Genomic DNA, 18104 nt, shown 5'->3' with positions numbered 1-18104 from the left:
CCACCATTTATTACATCAACAAATGGGACGGTGGGGAGAAAACGAGGTAGACTACGCTCTGTGGAAGAGGTTCCTCTGTGGGACTGGTGCATTGCTCATAACATCCTGTTGTCAATGGCCTATCTTCCAGGGACTCGGAAGGTATTTGCAGACTCTCTCAGAAGAAAATTTGTGGCTGATCACGAATGGGAGTTTCAAGACACCGAAGTCGTCAACGTTTTCAGCCTGTGAGGGATTCCAACCAAGGACCTCTCTGCCTTCCACTCCAACAGCAGGTGCACTATGTATTGCTGTTAGGGGGTGGGGGGCGGCTCAGCACTCATTCCCAAGGCGATGCCCTTGTCCTCTGCTGGTCGGACCAAATCAATTATGCCTTTCCCCCTCTACCACTCTTTCCACAAATCCTCCACAAGATTTGCCCCTGAAGATGTGGACATTCCCCTTCTTTTGGAATACCGTCTGGTCTTGAAGATGTAGGGACTCGCTCTCAATTCTATTAAGGTCCACATACCTGCTGTCAGTGCCCCCCCTCACCTGCCCCTACAGAAGGACGCTCCATATTTACACATCCATTGACTACCAGATTTTGGAAGGGTCTCGTCAGAACCTTTCAACCTGTTTAAGTTATCGCTCCCCAATGGAACATCAACCTTGTTCTCTCAACATTAATGAAACCACCCTTTGAGCCACTGGCTTCATGGTCCCATCCTTCCTTTCTATGAAGGTTGCGTCCCTGGTAGCTATTACTTCTGCAAGAAGAGTAGGTGAACTGGGGACCATAATGCCAGACCCTCTCCCCTTTCACCGTGTTCCATGGGGGCAAAGTTTCCCTGTGCCTGTACCCCAAGTGTCTGCCAAAGGTTGCATCCTGCTTTCATCTCGACCAACTCGTACTTATCTACTTTCTTTCTGAATCCTCATAGCTCCCCAGGGGAGCAGCACGTTCACTCCCTTGACATCCGCAGGACCATGGCCTTCTACCTGCGGAGGACGAGACCACTCAGGAAGACTGTTTATAGCTATAGCTGAAAGGATTAAGTGGCAGGCAATCTCCATGCAGAGGATTTAAAGGTGGATTTTGGGGTGCTTTGCACTCTATTGGCTGGTGCAAGACATGTACAATCCCTAATGTTGCAGAGATGCATGCATTTGTTTCTTCCATTAAATTGCTCGATATGTTGAGCTTAATAAAAGGCTGTACTGTAGTCATGGTTTTTTCCAGTGTTTCTTGAAAATGGCGTGGAAATTTTTAGCTAATTTTTGTTAAAACAATCTTTTAAAAGTGCAGCTTACATTCAGAAATAAAATGGGTGAGCTGATTACGTGACACAGTAAAATGGGAATAATGGCCTTACTATTTTGATCTTCCACAAGGCAGTTCTGTAATACCGTTTGTGAGTTGCATGTAACTCATATCAGTCACTGAATTTAACTTTCTCTTGAAGCATTTAGAACCAAGTGTGATACCTTTTCTGAAGATGAGTGTGCTTCACATCTTGGCATATCTTCGCTCATTGCAAGGACAGTGAAATTTTTGTAGTCTGCCCGTTGATTTTTATGGATCAGGCTAGGGTTGGCCATATTTTTGCTGAACATGGTTGCTGTTTCCCCATTCTTTCTACTACCAGTGTCTGGTTGAGCATTTTTTGTGCGGTTATGCACATCAGGCTGACAGTTTGTAGCATACTGACTTCTGACACAATCCTATCACCATTTTGATTACTATTGTGAAAGATAAATAATATTTGACGAACCCTTCATGTTCAAACATCTTGGGCTAACTCAAACTAGACAATTATCTAGATGAGTTGATGTACCCCTTGGAAGACCTCTGTGTACTCCCAGGTGTACGTATAGCCCTGGTTGAGAACCACTCATGTAGGGGAGCCCAGGACCACTCCCCGTACCGGCTTCCAACCCAATACCCTGGGAGGCTGGTTCAGTTTTGCTTACCTTGCATCAGCCTCAATTCAGCTTCACTGTGTCATCACTTCCGACCATGGCCCCATGGGTAGGAGTCAGAAAGGAAGTCTCCTTTCAGGTGTAAAAGCAGCAATTGCTTCATGAAGGGTCAGTACTGATGAAGCAATTATCAACACTTTCTCTATTCTCCTTTTCAGAGTTTGCCCCATTTTCTCTTTAATTCTCCAATGTTAACTTAACAATCTCAGATTTGGGATATTTTCCCACCCGTTTGACCTGCAGCAAATTTTCTTTCTTTCTTCGGGAAATTGTCCTGAATCATTCCCCAAATGAGAAGGGGCTTAATGGGTGCAGCTTGCAGAACCCTGAGACACAGCTGCCTCTGGGGTGGGATGGGGTGGCCTTTCGCTGCCAGCAACAAGGCAAGGAAGGGGACAGGAGGAAAAAGTCCCCAGTGGAGACTGTCCAACCCAAGGTTACACAGTCCAGGTTACTGCTACTCCCAACTGCTCACTGAGGAAAAGAAAAGGGTCCAGGATGCAACCACTAGGATGAATCTGTAAACTCAGGGGTTGTACTGTATGACTGGAGAATTGCTAACATAGTTCCTACTTTTAAGAAAGGTAAAAAAAGCGATCCGGGTAACTACAGGCCTGTTAGTTTGACATCTGTAGCGTGCAAGGTCTTGGAAAAAATGTTGAAGGAGAAAGTAGTTAAGCACACTGAGGTCAATGGTAATTGGGACAAAATACAACAATTGGGTAATTGGGCTTTACAAAAGGTAGATCGTGTCAAACCAACCTGATCTTCTTTGAGAAGGTAACAGATTTTTTTGATAAAAAGAGAACGCAGTAGATCTAATTTACCTTGATTTCAGTAAGGCATTTGATATGGTTCCAGATGGAGAATTATTAGCTAAATTGGAAAAGATGGGGGTCAATATGAAAATTGAAAGGTGGATAAGGAACTGGTTAAAGGGGAGACTAAAGTGGATCACACTGAAAGGTGAACTGTCAGACTGGAAGGAGGTTACTAGTGGAGTTCCTCAGGGATCGGTTTGGGGACCAGTCTTATTTAATCTTATTACTGACCTTGGCACAAAAAGCGGGAATGTGCTAATAAAGTTTGCGGATGACAAAAAGCTGGGAGGTATTGTCAATTTAGAGAAGGACCGGGATATCATACAGGAAGATCTGGATGACCTTGTAAATTGGAGTAATAGTAATAGGATGAAATTTAATAGTGAAAAGTGCATATTTGGGGTCGGGAAGGAATTTTCTCCCAGGGCTGATTGGCGGAGGCCCTGGGGTTTTTTCGCCTTCCTCTGCAGCGTGGGGCATTGGTCACTTGCTGAAGGATTCTCTGCACCTTGAAGTCTTTAAACCACGATTTGAGGACTTCAGTAGCTCAGACATAAGTTAGGGGTTTTGTTGGTGGGTGAGATTCCATGACCTGCGTTGAGCAGGAGGTCAGACTAGATGATCATAATGGTCCCTTCTGAGCTTAGTCTGTGATTCTATGAAACTGGGGGGGAGGCAGATTTATTTAGCTTGTGATGCAAATGATCTAACTCCCATCCTAATCATGAATGTTCTTATGATCACAAAATACAGGTAGCCCAGCAATCCAGTATGCACACCCATTGCTTATCACATTCTGTAAGACTTACAGCAGTATTATTTTTTTCTGTAGAAAAGACTAAAATGAAGATGCACCATCCTCTTCCCCATCCGGGTCAGTAGCAGATGGATCTTCTTCCTTACTAGGTTCACTGGCTCTTGGAATGTTACTACAATCCTGCTTCCCATAGTCGCACCAGATTCCTGGGGGACACAATGCTTGATCAGCTTTGCAGTGGCATCCTCTTGTCCCAAGTCCCCTTAAATAAGTTTTCTCTCCTTCCTGCATCTTGAGATCAAAAAAAGTCACTTGCTTCTCTATGGAATTTGGGGCAAACTTTCCATGGAATTTGCTAAATTCCACTAGTCCTCCTTGTTTAGAGACTGTTGGAAACATTAGGCTATTCTTTAATTTGACTGTACATTTATAGTATTATAGACAGACTTGCTTAATTCACCTATTCTGAGTTTCACCAATTCACCTATTCTGAGTTCAGATGTGATATAGTTGTCTGGATAAGCTGAATAAACATTCACTCCTACAAACTATTCATTTTAGAAAACAAAAGTACATCATTCAACCTTAATAAAATGTCTATAGATATGATGATTTACTCGTCTTTGGAATATTGGAAGCACTATTTTTAGCTGATCACATTGTTCAGTTGGCTCAACATTCCTATAATCTGTTCAGGGGTTTCATAATTCGATAACAGGGAATTCATACAACTGACTACAGAATTATAAATCTCATGAATCCTGCACTTTTAATATTAATTCTTAGTGCAGATTATTCTGCATATGCAGAAACATTTGATTAATCCTATGGGTCAACATGCAAGTTTTCCAAACCTGATGATGATATATTCTGCTTCTATAAAGGATTGCTACAAAGAAGATATTCCAGATCATGTTTGGTCTCCCATGTTTAAAAAGGGTTGATTTGAAACTGGAGCAAGTACAGAGAAGGGCTACTAGGATGATCCCAGGAATGGAAAACTTATCTTATGAAAGGAGACTTAGGCTAACAAGCCAAGCTCCTTAACTAAGAGAAGGTTGAGGGGAGATATGATTGCTCTCTATAAATATATCAGAGGGATAAATACAGGAGAGGGAGAGGAATTATTTAAACTCAGCACCAATGTGGACACAAGAAGAAATGGGTATAAACTGGCCACCAGGAAGCTTAGACTTGAAATTAGACGAAGGTTTCTAACCATCAGAGGAGTGAAGTTTTGGAATAGCGTTCCAAGGGAAGCAGTGGGGGCAAAAGATCTATCTGGCTTTACAATTCTACTCGATAAGTTTATGGAGATGGTATGATCTTTAAATTTTCAGGGTAAATAGGCCTAATCCCCTGAGGTTGGATATTAGATGGATGGGATCTGAGTTACCCAGGAAAGAATTTTCTGTAGTATCTGGCTGGTGAATCTTGCCCATATGCTCAGGGTTTAGCTGATTGCCATGTTGGGGGTCGGGAAGGAATTTTCCTCCAGGGCAGATTGGAAGAGGCCCTGGAGGTTTTTCGCCTTCCTCTGTAGCATGGGGCATGGGTCACTTGAGGGAGGATTCTCTGCTCCTTGGAGTCTTTAAACCACGGTTTGAGGACTTCAGTAGCTCAGACATAGGTGAGATTTTCTGTAGGAGTGGGTGGGTGAGATTCTGTGGCCTGCGTTGTGCAGAAGGTCGGATTAGATGATCAGAATGGTCCCTTCTGACCTTAGCATCTATGAAAATGTCTATGAAATGTCTGTGCTCTTAATTGCAGATAAGTGGAGTGCAGATACATGGGCTTCTAATAGGTGACTGCTATTTGAGGTGGTTCAAATATGGTTTGTGAAGCAATTTGCAAGAAAGTGAACACTTGTTTCTGTGGGTAGAAGGCATGTCCTATTTTTAAATAGTTTTTTCAGCATATTAGTAAATTCGGTGGAAAACTCATCAGCAACTTTTGAGGATTTCATAACTTTGTTTTAATTTGCAGCTCGGGAAAGAAACTAAGCTTTGGGTCAGCAGACAAAATGCTACAAAAGGTTGTTTGTTTGGAAGTTGTATGTGAAAGCATGCAACTCATTTGACAGTTTCCAGGGATTATACAAAGCCTTTCAAAAAATTTCAGAATAAACTGCCCCAAAAAAAAAAATTCTAAATTGCCATTCAGAATGAGTTTTCTATTCTGTAAAAAGAAAAGGACTTGTGGCACCTTAGACTGACAAATTTATTTGAATGAAAGCTTATGCTCCAAATAAATTTTAGTCTCAGGTGCCACAAGTCCTCCTTTTCTTTCTGCGGAGACAGACTAACACGGTTGCTACTCTGAAAACTGTTGTGTAAAGGTTCTCATACAACTGTAATCACTATTCTATCTGAATACCTTCCAGTCCGTGCATTAAGTAATATGACTAGCATCTGTCAGATTTGTTCTCTCCTTCTCTCCCCTGGGGAGAAGTATGCAGTGGAGTGTTTTGGAATTTTAAAAAATACATGTTGCTATGCTCTGTTGGAGAAGGCAAGGTCAAAGAAATGTGCCTTGCATATAGAACGGAGGTGATGAGGTTGTGATGGTCCTTAGCTCCTTGGGGAGTTAATTCCATAATGTTGGACAGGCCCCCAAGAAAGCTTTTTCTCCAGCATAGAAGCATATTTGCATAGAAAATTATTTAGAGGGATTTAGAGGACGCTATAGTTGATAGAAGAGAGTGACGAAAGCTGCATCAAAATGATTCAGGAACACATTAAAGCAACGAGGTACTTCCATTCTGTTCTGTATGAATTCAGTAAAATAGGCCGGCTGGGTTTTTAGCAAATTAAAACATGGTTTGAGGGTTAAATAGTAGTGTGTATTTGGGAAGCTGTGCTGCCACCCGGCATGCCAAAATCCAGAGGTGTTCAGTTGTGCACTGACTTTTAATTGGGATAAACATCATACTCTTGGGGACCCTGAAGCAGATGATCAACAAGCAGTGTGTAGAGCTGAAAGCATTGCAAGACAATATTCAATACCAGGAGTTCCCAGAGTAAATATAGGAGATGTGAGATGCAGGGTAGCTGCAAATTTGATCGCTTTTACTGGGATCACTTCCCCGGCTGCTCTTTCAGTTGTTTAAGATCTTGTATGCTGGTGTGTTTTAGATACAACTTAGAGGTTTCGGTGCAAGGGTGTTTTAGTAATTAAAACATGTTTATGAAATCAGTTTCCTTATTCAGGGAGTCCATTCAATTTCCTTTAAAAGAAAGAGAACTTGTTTAGTACAAATTATAGTGGTAGGGAGTTGTAAACTGCTCATCTATTTATGTGGAAGGTGCTTTGTAAATAAGAGTGACAATTTTCTAAGTCTGCATACTTTAGGACCTGCCCTGTAGCTGATGCTTTGAACTTCTGTGCCTCCGGTAAGTGGAAAAAAGAAAATGTTCCAGGAACTAATGAATTTGCCTCAAGAGAGGGCCCCAGAGGCAGAAGTGTGGAGGGGTGGTTTCTTGGAGCATTCACAATGATCAAAGGGGAGGATGGTGGAACGTATTGCCTTGGAGATGGCCATGATTCAGACAGTGCAGTACAAACAGCTATGATGGTTAGTCTTTTTGTTAAAAACGTAAAGCACTGCACCTCAATCTTGCAATGTCCTGCAAACTATGGAGAGAACACCCTATTGATTGGTACCACCATTTCAGTCAACATAATTACAGGACTTTCCCACAGCAGCCTGCCCACTCCACCCCCTGGAGGGGGACAACCCTTTTGATTACATCAACTACAGGAGCTGAGCAATCCTTCATTTGGCCATGCCTCAGTTCCATTAGTCTTAATTTTTGCACCACACTTCTGGTCAACTGTTTTTGTTCGTTTTTTATTCAAGTAGTGTTCTATCTATGTTAACTCGTATCATTTCATAGAATCGTGGGACTGGAAGGGACCTCGAGAGGTCTTCTAGTTCAGACCCGTGCACTCAAGGCAGGATTAAGTATTATCTAGACGATCCCTGACAGGTATTTGTCTAATCTGCTCTTAAAAATCTCCAATGATGGAGATTCCACAATGTCCCTCGGCAATTTATTCCAGTGCTTAATCACCCTGGCGAAGTTTTTCCTAATGTCCAACCTAAACCACCCTTGCTGCAATTTAAGCCCATTCCTTCTTGTTCTATCGTCAGAGGTTAAGGAGAACAATTTTTCTCCCTCTTCCTTGTAACAACCTTTTATGTACTTGAAAACTATTATCATGGCCCCTCTGTCTTCTCTTTTCCAGACTAAATCCATTTTTTTCAACCTTCCCTCATAGGTCATGGTTTCTAGACCTTTAATTATTTTTGTCACTCTTTGCTGGACTTCCTCCAGTTTGTCCACATCTTTCCTGAAATGTGGTGCCTGGAACTGGACACAATACTCCAGTTGACACCTAATCAGTGCGGAATAGAGCAAAATAATTGTCTTGCTTATAACACTCCTGCTAATAGAAAAGCAGTACTTGTGGCACCTTAGAGACTAACAAATTTATTAGAGCATAAGCTTTCGTGAGCTACAGCTCACTTCGTCGGATGCATTTGGCATCCGATGAAGTGAGCTGTAGCTCACGAAAGTTTATGCTCTAATAAATTTGTTAGTCTCTAAGGTGCCACAGTACTGCTTTTCTTTTTGCGAATACAGACTAACACGGCTGCTACTCTGACTCCTGCTAATGCATCCCTGAGTGATGGGGGTTTTTTGTTTTTCAGCAGTGTTACACAGTTGATTCATATTTAGCTTCTGATCCACTATGACCCCAAGATCCCTTTCCGCAGTACTCCTTCCTAGGCAGTCATTTCCCATTTTGTATGTGTGCAACTGATTGTTCCTTCCTAAGTGGCGTACTTTGCATTTGTCCTTATTGAATTTCATCCTATTTGCTTGAGACCATTTCTTCAGATCGTTTTGAATTTAAATCCTATCCTCCAAAGCACTTGCAACCCCACCCAGCTTGGTATCATCCACAAACTTTAAGTGTACTCTCTCTGTCATCTAAATCACTGATGAAGATATTGAACAGAACTGGACTCAGAACTGATCCCCGTGGGACCCCACTCAATATGCCCTTACAGCTTGACTGTGAACCACTGATAACTACTCTCTGGCTACTGACACAATGTGGTTTGTGCTTGGCAAGTTGCTGTAGTATCCAGTGCAGTACTCATGTTTAAACCTACGTTTTAGTCACGGGTATTTTTAGTTTTCTGACCAGTTATGCATCCACCTATAGTAGCTCCTGAGAGGGTCATGTGAGACAATATTGAAAACCTTACTAAACTCAAGATATACCACATCTATCCACAAGGCTTGTTACCCTGTCAAAGAAAGCTATTTTGGAGTAACTGAGCTGCATAATTTCATTGAGGTACAGTTCAACCCAGCCATTACATAACCTATTCTCTTCCCTCCCCACCCCCCAATGCCCTGGAAATATCTATTGTTAAAATCAATACACATTTCAGTCATTTCTTGATTACGGTACATTCATTACCTATAGCTACTCCATCTTCAAAGTGGGAGCACAATGTGTCCATGACTGTTTCTCTGACGCTTCGGACATTCTGAAGAGACGGGCTCTCCGGCTCTCCATAACATTCAGAAAGTCTCTGATCTTTGATCTACCAACACCAAACTGGTTTGCTACTGCCAAGTAGCAATTAGGGTTGGTGAGCTTCCAGATTATGATAGCAACGTGCTCCAACATGCTAGGGGAACTCTAGTGTTGGTATTCTGCCACTGTAGCTCCAGGATGCTCTGCCCAGATTTCTAGGAGAGTGACCTTTGTCATGCTGAAATTCTGCTGCCACTGCTGGCCATTCCAGTTCTGCCTCACTGTCCTGTTCTCCCCTCTCCTCTACATGGCGTAAAAAGATTTAAAGTAGTGGACAGTTGTCAAGACTGGTTCAGTTTAAGAGCTCAACCTTGACTGGGGCCTCTTAATTAAAGTTTTCCTGTACTCTGTAATTCACGGCTGTTTGTTTTGGTCATTAACCTGTTAATTTATTTAATGTATCTTTATGGCTCTACATAAGTCTCAACTTTTTTGCAATGGTTGACAGAAGTATTCCTTCCTCCCTACGTTCTCGCTAAGCTGTGTGGCCGTGCAGACATGTGATGGGAGAGGCGCCTCTCCCATGATCCTGGAGCTGCCGCGACTGGCGAGAGGTGCCTCGGCCCCCCCGGCTGCCGTGGCCGGCAAGAGATGCCATGGGGTTGCGGTAGCAAGAGAGGGCTGGGGGGAGTCCTCTCTCCCTGTTGCAGTCCCGGGGCAGCCTGTATTTCATCCCTGATCCCACCCCAGAGCCCTCACCCCCTGCACCCAACCCTCTGTCCCAGCCCTGAGCCCCCTCCCACACTCTGAACCCCTCAGACCCACCCCCACCACACATCACTTCCATATTGGTACACATAACAAAATTCATTCCGCACATGGATGTAAAAAATTAAAGGGAACATTGCTTCCTCCTCATATTTGGCTTTGGTCAGCACCTTCTGCAGAGTACAAACCCATATTGTAACTTGCAGCGGAACTCGTGTATTTGCACTGTAATACATGAGTTTGGGGACAAAACGGTAACCTTACTGCTTATAGAACTTTGTCTTTGTATACTGCTGCTCTTTTCTTGTTTCTGTCAGGTTCAGTCCCAACAAATGTTTGCTGAACAGGTTTTGAAAACTGCATCACTGTGATTAGAGGTATACTTCAAATCTTTTTTCCTCATACAGAAAACAGTTGGCTTACATCTCCATCCTCTCCATTTATTCTGGCTGGAGCCAGGCACGCTAAATAGTGATTAAACAAAAGATTAAAATTCCATTTTTGTATGTTTGGCTATTTGAATGCTAATCGATTCCTTTGGCAGAATATTAAGTAAAAGCACGGTAAACAACAGAAGGGGCTATTTACAGCAATCTGTCTAAATCCATTTTCAATGTATTGCTTAATGTGCCTTTCTACTTCATTTTCAGTGAAAATGAAGGATGGAAACAGAGGAAGGAGATTAGTTTACAACATAGCTACAAAAATAATCACTTAGTGGTAAATAACTTTGTTTTTAAGGAAAGGAAAATGCGTTAGGATAACTAGACGTTATGGGCTTGCTGTAGGAATTATTGGGTGAAATTCTATACCTGTTATATGGGAGGTTAGACTTGATGATGATCTAGCCTTGAGAGCTATAAAACGTTTAATTTCTCTTTGCAGCTGACTTTTTAAAAAATATACATAATTTTGCTCTGCCTCAGTTTCTTGCTTTGCAAAACATAAAGTTTTAGTAGGCTTTAGCTAAGCATTTAAATTTGCAGCTATAGTTTATATAGATAAAACCCCTCATCTGTAAAATGCTTATCTACCTATACTGCATATGCAAATTCTGTAAATACAGCTGTCAAAGAATGTCCTCCACATTTCTAAACTAAAATTTAATTTTTTAAACAAGAACAAGGCAGTCATATTTATTTTCTTAGGCAAAATATGGTAATGTCTTTTGATGTGTAATTGAAATTCATGGTAAGTACTGGTGACAAAATGCAAGAAAACTTGGTTATACGCACAGATGCATTTGTTTAAAATTTAAAGCTGAACTCAGTCCCAAAGATTTGTCTAGGTTTTGCATCATGCTCAGATTTAGTCTAGAGTTTCTGCTTATGGGGATGTTATCAACCTGCTTAATATCCACAATTTACTACTAAAAGATAAATTCCATGCAGCATCCCTGAAGGATGTCATTTAAAAAGCTACACAGTCTGCGCCTCCATTGTGTTGTGTTTTAGATTTCTAATGCTCAAATACTCTTTATAAAAAGTATTAAAGATGAATAAAAATACATTTGGCAAAATAACATCAATATCTGCAACCCTTATTAAATGACCCCTGTAGCAAGATTAAGAGGAATAATCAACATAGTAGTAGTTTAACCCCCCCCCGCCCCCGCTTAAATCCATGATGTGTAGTCTGTAGTCCCACACCATGTGCTACCATTAATTACATTTCATAACTGTGGAATTTGTAGTGTGGGGAGGAGGGAGATCATATAATAAAAGGAGTTTTGACTGTTTTGGTAGCATTTATTGATAAATTCACAACAGTGCAGTACACTGAAGAAGAAAAAAATCCCTCCCTGTTCTTAGTGACTCAGCTTCAGCAGACTTCTATAGTTGGACTGATGTCGCAAGCCTAGTGTATTTCGAATATGTCAGCGTTGTGAATGCTGAGAAGTTTCATTGAAACTATGGCAGACTACTTTAATGAGGCTGACTACTGCAACTAGTAAAGGAATAACAGTAGCCTTCAAACATAGGGCATGTCTATACTTACCGGGGATCTACGCTGTGGTGATCAATGCCCTGGGGGTCAATTTAGCAGGTCTAGTAAAGACCCACTAAATTGACCGCAGATCGTTCTCTCGTCAACTCCGGTACTCCACCGGAACAAGAAGAGTAAGGGAAGTCACCGGGAGAGCATCTCCTGTTGACGCGGCACAGTGTAGACACTGCAGTAAGTCAACCTAAACTATGTCAACTCCAGCTACGTTATTCACGTAGCTGGAGTTGCATAATTTAGATAGACTTACCCCTGTAGTGCAGACAAGGCCTTAACATTCAGTAGATATTGCTGATGTTGATGTGATTCTTGCCAGGGACTCTCAGTAACCTTATAAAAATATTTTAATGGTGACCTGTAAAACCTATGAAAATGTTGGTTGCTTGTAAGTGGCACAATTAAAGCAAATATTTGGAAACATTTCTCTGAATTCAGTGAAATGTTATGGAGTACTCCTGGCTGGGATTGAGTAATGTAATTTCTACATCTCTGAGACCAAGAAGATCTAAAATATAGGTTATGCTGTTATGATTTTATATCAGCTTTGCAATTGAGATTTACAATAGCTTTTATAAAGAAGTATGTGTGTCCAAAGCAGGTTAACATTTGCCATTTTTGTTTGTGTGAATCTTCTCAAACGTCCTAGTTCTACTATGCATAGATGCTAGGTGGAAGAAACAAGTAGGGGGACTAGAGAGAGAGGTGGATGACAAGTAGCCCCATGCTGTCCTCTCTCCCTCCTTTGGCAGTGCTGGTGTGAAACTGACTGGACCCTAGTTATATGTCTAGAAGTGTGATCCTAGTTTATTAAATTATAAACATGAGATTAGATAAAATTTCTAGATTGACTTTCAGTGATGCTTCTGTAACAGGTATCAAATCACAGCAAACAATAAAATGGGTAAAGTAGCATGGTTCTCTGATGTGCTGTGTAAGTCTAGAGTTTTATAAACAGGAGGCCAAAGAGGTTACTGACACAAGGTGGTTTGTGCTTGGCAAGTTGCTGTAGTACCCAGTGCAGTACTCATGTTTAAGGCTACGTTTTAGTCACGGGTATTTTTAGTAAAAGTCAAGACAGGTCATGGGCAGTAAACAAAAATTCATGGTCCGGGCCAGCTGCATGGGCCGCTGCAGAAGTCAGAGGTCATGGAAGGTCACAAAATCAGTGAGCTCCGTAACAGACACGGAGCCTTACTCATGTTCACACACAGAGCCATGTTTAAAAAGAAAAGGAAAAAACAAAGAAAACCACTTCACCCGCAAGGAAACTTTCCTATTTTGCCAATGATTTCCATGACTTGGATTGAGCAGGCAACACCCTGATAAATAGGGAGAGGTTAGTGAACAGAACTGGCTTTTTTGAACAGTATGCCAAGAGAATAAAAATCCTGTAATATAATAGTGCATTTTAAGAGAACTTTGGAGAGACTGCTTGATGTTTGGTATTGGTGGCATATTGTCTAGAAAATTGGAAGTAAATATGGTAGACAAGAAACTGTTTTGCCCATTGTGGCAGAACAGCAAAGTAGGCTTAGTCATGCTGAAAACTCATTCAGATTTCTGTCGGAAATAACTCAGCTACTCCAATTTTTATTGCTCCTGCATCATCACTGGCCTGTCTTCCTCGTCTTCACCTCATGTTATCTGCCACTTCTTGGTGAAGAACACATAAGATTTGTCCATGTAGAATGTAGTAATTGACCTTTATTCAGAAACACCAAACTATCACACGCAGGCCTGAGCTATGGCCCATTACCCAATATTAAATGTTATCGTCACGGGTCAAATGATCTGAAGGGGAGTGTCACAAACTGTATCTGGAAAAAGAAAAGGAGTACTTGTGGCACCTTACAGACTAACAAATTTATTTGAGCATAAGCTTTCGTGAGCTACAGCTCACTTCATCGGATGCATTCGGTAGAAAATACAGTGGGGAGATTTATATACACACAGACAACATGAAACGATGGGTTTTATCATACACACTGTAAGGAGAGTGATCACTTAAGTCAGCTGCTGGAAATGGCCCACCTTGATTATCACCATAAAAGGTTTCCTCCCCGCTCCCTCCCCAACCCCCGCTGGTAATAGCTCATCTTAAGTGATCACTCTCCTTACAGTGTGTATGATGAAAGCCATTGTTTCATGTTCTCTGTGTGTGTATATAAATCTCCCCTCTGTATTTTCCACCGAATGCATCCGATGGGGTGAGCTGTTGCTCACGAAAGCTTATGCTCTAATAAATTTGTTAGTCTCTAAGGTGCCACAAGTACTCCTTTTCTTTTTGTGAATACAGACTAACATGGTTGCTACTCTGAAACCTGTATCTGGAAGATAAGTTTTCCAGGGTTTTAACTCCTCGTTTTCACATGTCCCCTCAAGTGCAGCCACCTTCCCTAATGGGGTCTGAATGGACAGTAACATGTTCTTCTGTTGCTTGTGAATTTTACAAATTGCTACATCATAAGATCTATTAACTGCCTGAGATTAACCAAATAAGGCAAAGCAGGAGTATTCTCTTTGCTTACACTTGCCCCTACATATGGTTGTGAATTGTGGGGAATTGATGCTGCTAACAAGAAGAAAATTGAAGCCTTTGAGATGTGGTCCTGGTGAAAACTTTTGTGTATCTGCTGGATGAAAAAGATGAATAATGGTTAAAAATATTGGAAAGAGGCAGACCCTGCTGTTGGAAATCAACGGGCATCAACTTGTGTGTTTTGTTTTTCATCTGTGTGCCTGAAGTAGCTACTTTTGAGAAAGTTGTCATGGAAGGAATGGTGGCAAATCACCAGAGTAGGGGACAGCTGAGCCAGAAAATACCTGAATGGCGTGTGGCAGATCACTGGAAGGTCAGCTGCTGAGTGCTCAAAGCTAGTTATGGATCAAGAAGTCTTCCATATGTTTTGCTATGTCACCAATGTTCACTAAACAGTTGAGGCAGCTTAATTTGATCTTCACATTGTCTGAGTGCAGGTGGGGTGAGCAGGTGAGAAATAGCCCTGTGGGAAAGGGCTAATTTAGTTGCTGTAACTCAGGTCTTCAAGAAGAAGCCCTGGCATTTCAGAGCTAGACTAGTTGTTTTGTTTCTGCGTGCTGCGGTGAAACAGTCTGGGCAGAAGGTACATTCCTAATGCTTCTTAAAAACCCTAGTCCATCAACAAATTTAGCTGGAGAGGAATGTTAGATTGTTGGTGATTTTATTCAGTTTGTGTCCTAATAGGTATGAAATGTATATCTGAAAATGTTAGCAATTTCTGCATTTGGATGGAGATCGGTGGCTGATAAACGGATATTTATTGGTGGGAGGGAGAAAAGGCCATTTTCTCCAATAAGCAATTTTTAAAGTAAAAGGTGAGCCATCACCTTTGGTGGTGAGAAGATAGGTGGCAATAATTATAGAATCTTAAGGTAGATGGAAAAGATCTGTTAGTTCACCTGGTCCATCTTCCTGCCAATGCAGGATTTACTCCACAGGAAATTTTCCTACTAGTTTGTTTACTTCAATTTTAAATCTCCCAAACAATAACTCTTCTGCTTCCCTTTAATAGCCTAACCAGCACTCATTTGTCAAGGTTTTTACTTTCCTTAATTACATCCCCAGATGTAGTTATACTGCTGTATGCCATTCTAAATAATTCCTTTCTTTTCTTACTGTCTGCACACTATAAATATTTTCAGAGAATGTCTCACTTATCCACATCCTTGTCCATACTTAAGTCTCCTAATCTTTACTCTTAAATCGACCACAGACATTCAGCGCTGGTGCTTTTTTTTTTTTTGAACCCCCATCAGCTTGCTTTTCATGACATCATGAACCATGAGAGTAAAGCTAGAATTGCTAACAGCAAGAGGTGAAAAATTCAATATACTACCTTGCAAACATTTTATTCAAGGGGATTAAATGGGGTTTAGTAGTTAGAACACATAACTAGGACCTTTCTGTCTGCGATGGCCACGTCTCAGCTATGCTTCTGTGTGCCCATCTGCAAAATAGGTATAATCTTGATCTTACCAAGCTGCTTTGAAGATTGTAAGTCATTTTGTGATCCTAGACTGAAAGGCTCTGTTGTTGTATTGTAATGCATGGAAACGAATGGATAACTATAGATGTGACTAGTACTGCAGAGCAATAAGATATGGTTAGGGTTAAAATGGCAGCTGTTAGTGAGATTAAATTGGGATTTTGTCTCATGACAACACTTTGAATTGCAAGTGACATGTCTGGGTGTCCTAAAAATGTTAGATGTGTTGAATTATATTTTGTTAGATGGACAGACTAAGTAAGGTTTAGATCACAGTATTAGGATGCATGTTCCGTAGTTGCAGATTGCAGTACAGTACTTTGGTGCCCATTCAGTTATGAATATTTATTGGGGTAAAAAGAGAAGAATGAAATATTCCAAAGAACAAAATTTTCCCAAGACAAATCAAGGCATAAAAATGATGAGTTCATTCATTTTAATTGTTTAAACAGATGAAGAGCCTCTGTTACGGGACTCCAAAACAGGCTTTTTAACAGATTGTGCAAAATGCTGGGCCCAAGATTTTTGTGTGTCCAGAATGTCTTGTGATCACTCCCCCAGTAGAATGCTGTAGACGCCTGCTGTATAGAGGAAGTAATGAAGCTGTTAATGTTACTAATATTATGACAACCAAAGCACTAGCCCCAGCCATGCTTTTATTTTGTGATTCCTTAAGTCTCCAAGGCTGAATCTGTGAAGTGTGGAAAGAGGACCAAAGTGTTCGCAAATTTCATATTGTGATGTGTAACATGTGAAGTAGGTTTAGGAAAAAATCCAGCAGACTCATTCATAATGGAATAATAGGAGGGGGTTTTGCACTTTAGGGGAAGGGGCATTACTTGAGAGAGAGCAACTCTAGGCTTATGATTTGGAAGTGCTTATGCTTAATAATCTTACTATATTTCTGCTGCAAGTATTTTAATCTAAAGGCATCTTTTTCATGTCTTACTTTACAGACTGTAAGCTTTGTCACTTGTCTGCTTTTTAACAAAGGAAATCTTTCTATTGAAAAGATGCAAACAAAATAACCTCTTTTCACCCTGTTGCTCTCCGTATATACAAATATGTATATATCCACATACATACTATCAATACTTTAAAATTTCTCCTGCATAGAAAAGTGTACATTTTATTTTTAATGGAATGCATAATGCTATACTATGGAATTTACCATTCAGTACAAGAGGAATTTTAAAACCAGGATTTTATAGATGCTATTTGAGGTCTGCTAAACTGTTTCTATGATGTCATTTCTACAAGTAGTGCACTCATTTATACATATCGGTGTAGTATCACATCATGGAGAATGATTGGCAGACAAACTTTTTCTCTAACTTTTCAGATTTTATTTAGTCCCCCAAAATTCAGGCGAGAAACCTGGAGTGAGATTCATTAAGTCTCTGGCCCTGAATACCACAATTTCTATGTCTTTTGCAGGTATCACTTGGCCCTTTATTCACCCCACCCCAGAAAAATGCCTTGATTGTTCCTGAAACTTGAAAGCTACAGTGAAAAGGATAGATAATAAGGGTCATGCTTCATGTGAAAACTTGCTATTAAGTATTGAGAGACTGAAGTCTTATTCAAGTTTGTTTCCCCAATTTTATTCCAATATGGCAGTACAGTAGAACCGCAGAGTTATGAGCACCTCGAGAACAGAGGTTTTGTAACTCTGAACAAAACATTAGGGTGGTTCTTTCAAAAGTTTACAACTGAACATTGAACAGCTTTGAAACTTTACTATGCAGAGGGAAAATGCTGCTTTCCCTTTATTTTTTTAACACGGTATTTTATTTGCCTTTTTATTTGTAGGGTTCTGCTGCTACCTGATTGTGTACTTCCAGGTCCATATGTGTGGTTGACTGGTCAGTTCGTAACTCATGTGTTCATGACTGTGAGGTGCTACTGTATGCTGATTAGTAATGATTCTGAAATAGGTTGCTCATTATAAAGCTTTATTAGTTAAATAGGAAATAAGACCAGTTAACTTTTAATGTGAAAATGAGTTTTTAATGGACTTTCTGATTTAAAGGTGCCCTTACTAACAGACATTACACACATTTTAAGTATGGTCCTACACTGCTGTACCATATTTGGAGATAATTATAGAACAATGTTTTGGGCCAAGGAAAATCTTCTGCTGAACATAATTGCAAACAAAAGCTGCCACTTCTGCAAGTTCTGGTTCAGGCAAGGAGAAGTAGGTATTGG

At 40.8% G+C, this 18104-nt stretch overlaps 1 protein-coding gene across 1 annotated transcript in view; it reads left to right on the top strand.

Moving 5' to 3' along the window:
• The window catches only part of GALNT10 (polypeptide N-acetylgalactosaminyltransferase 10), a 132012-nt gene that overhangs the window by 38111 nt on the left and 75797 nt on the right, over positions 1 to 18104 (top strand). The window lies entirely within an intron of this gene.

Source organism: Dermochelys coriacea, chromosome 8 (assembly GCF_009764565.3).
Source record: "Dermochelys coriacea isolate rDerCor1 chromosome 8, rDerCor1.pri.v4, whole genome shotgun sequence".
NCBI lineage: Eukaryota > Metazoa > Chordata > Testudines > Dermochelyidae > Dermochelys > Dermochelys coriacea.
This window is presented reverse-complemented; position numbering and strand designations above follow the sequence as displayed.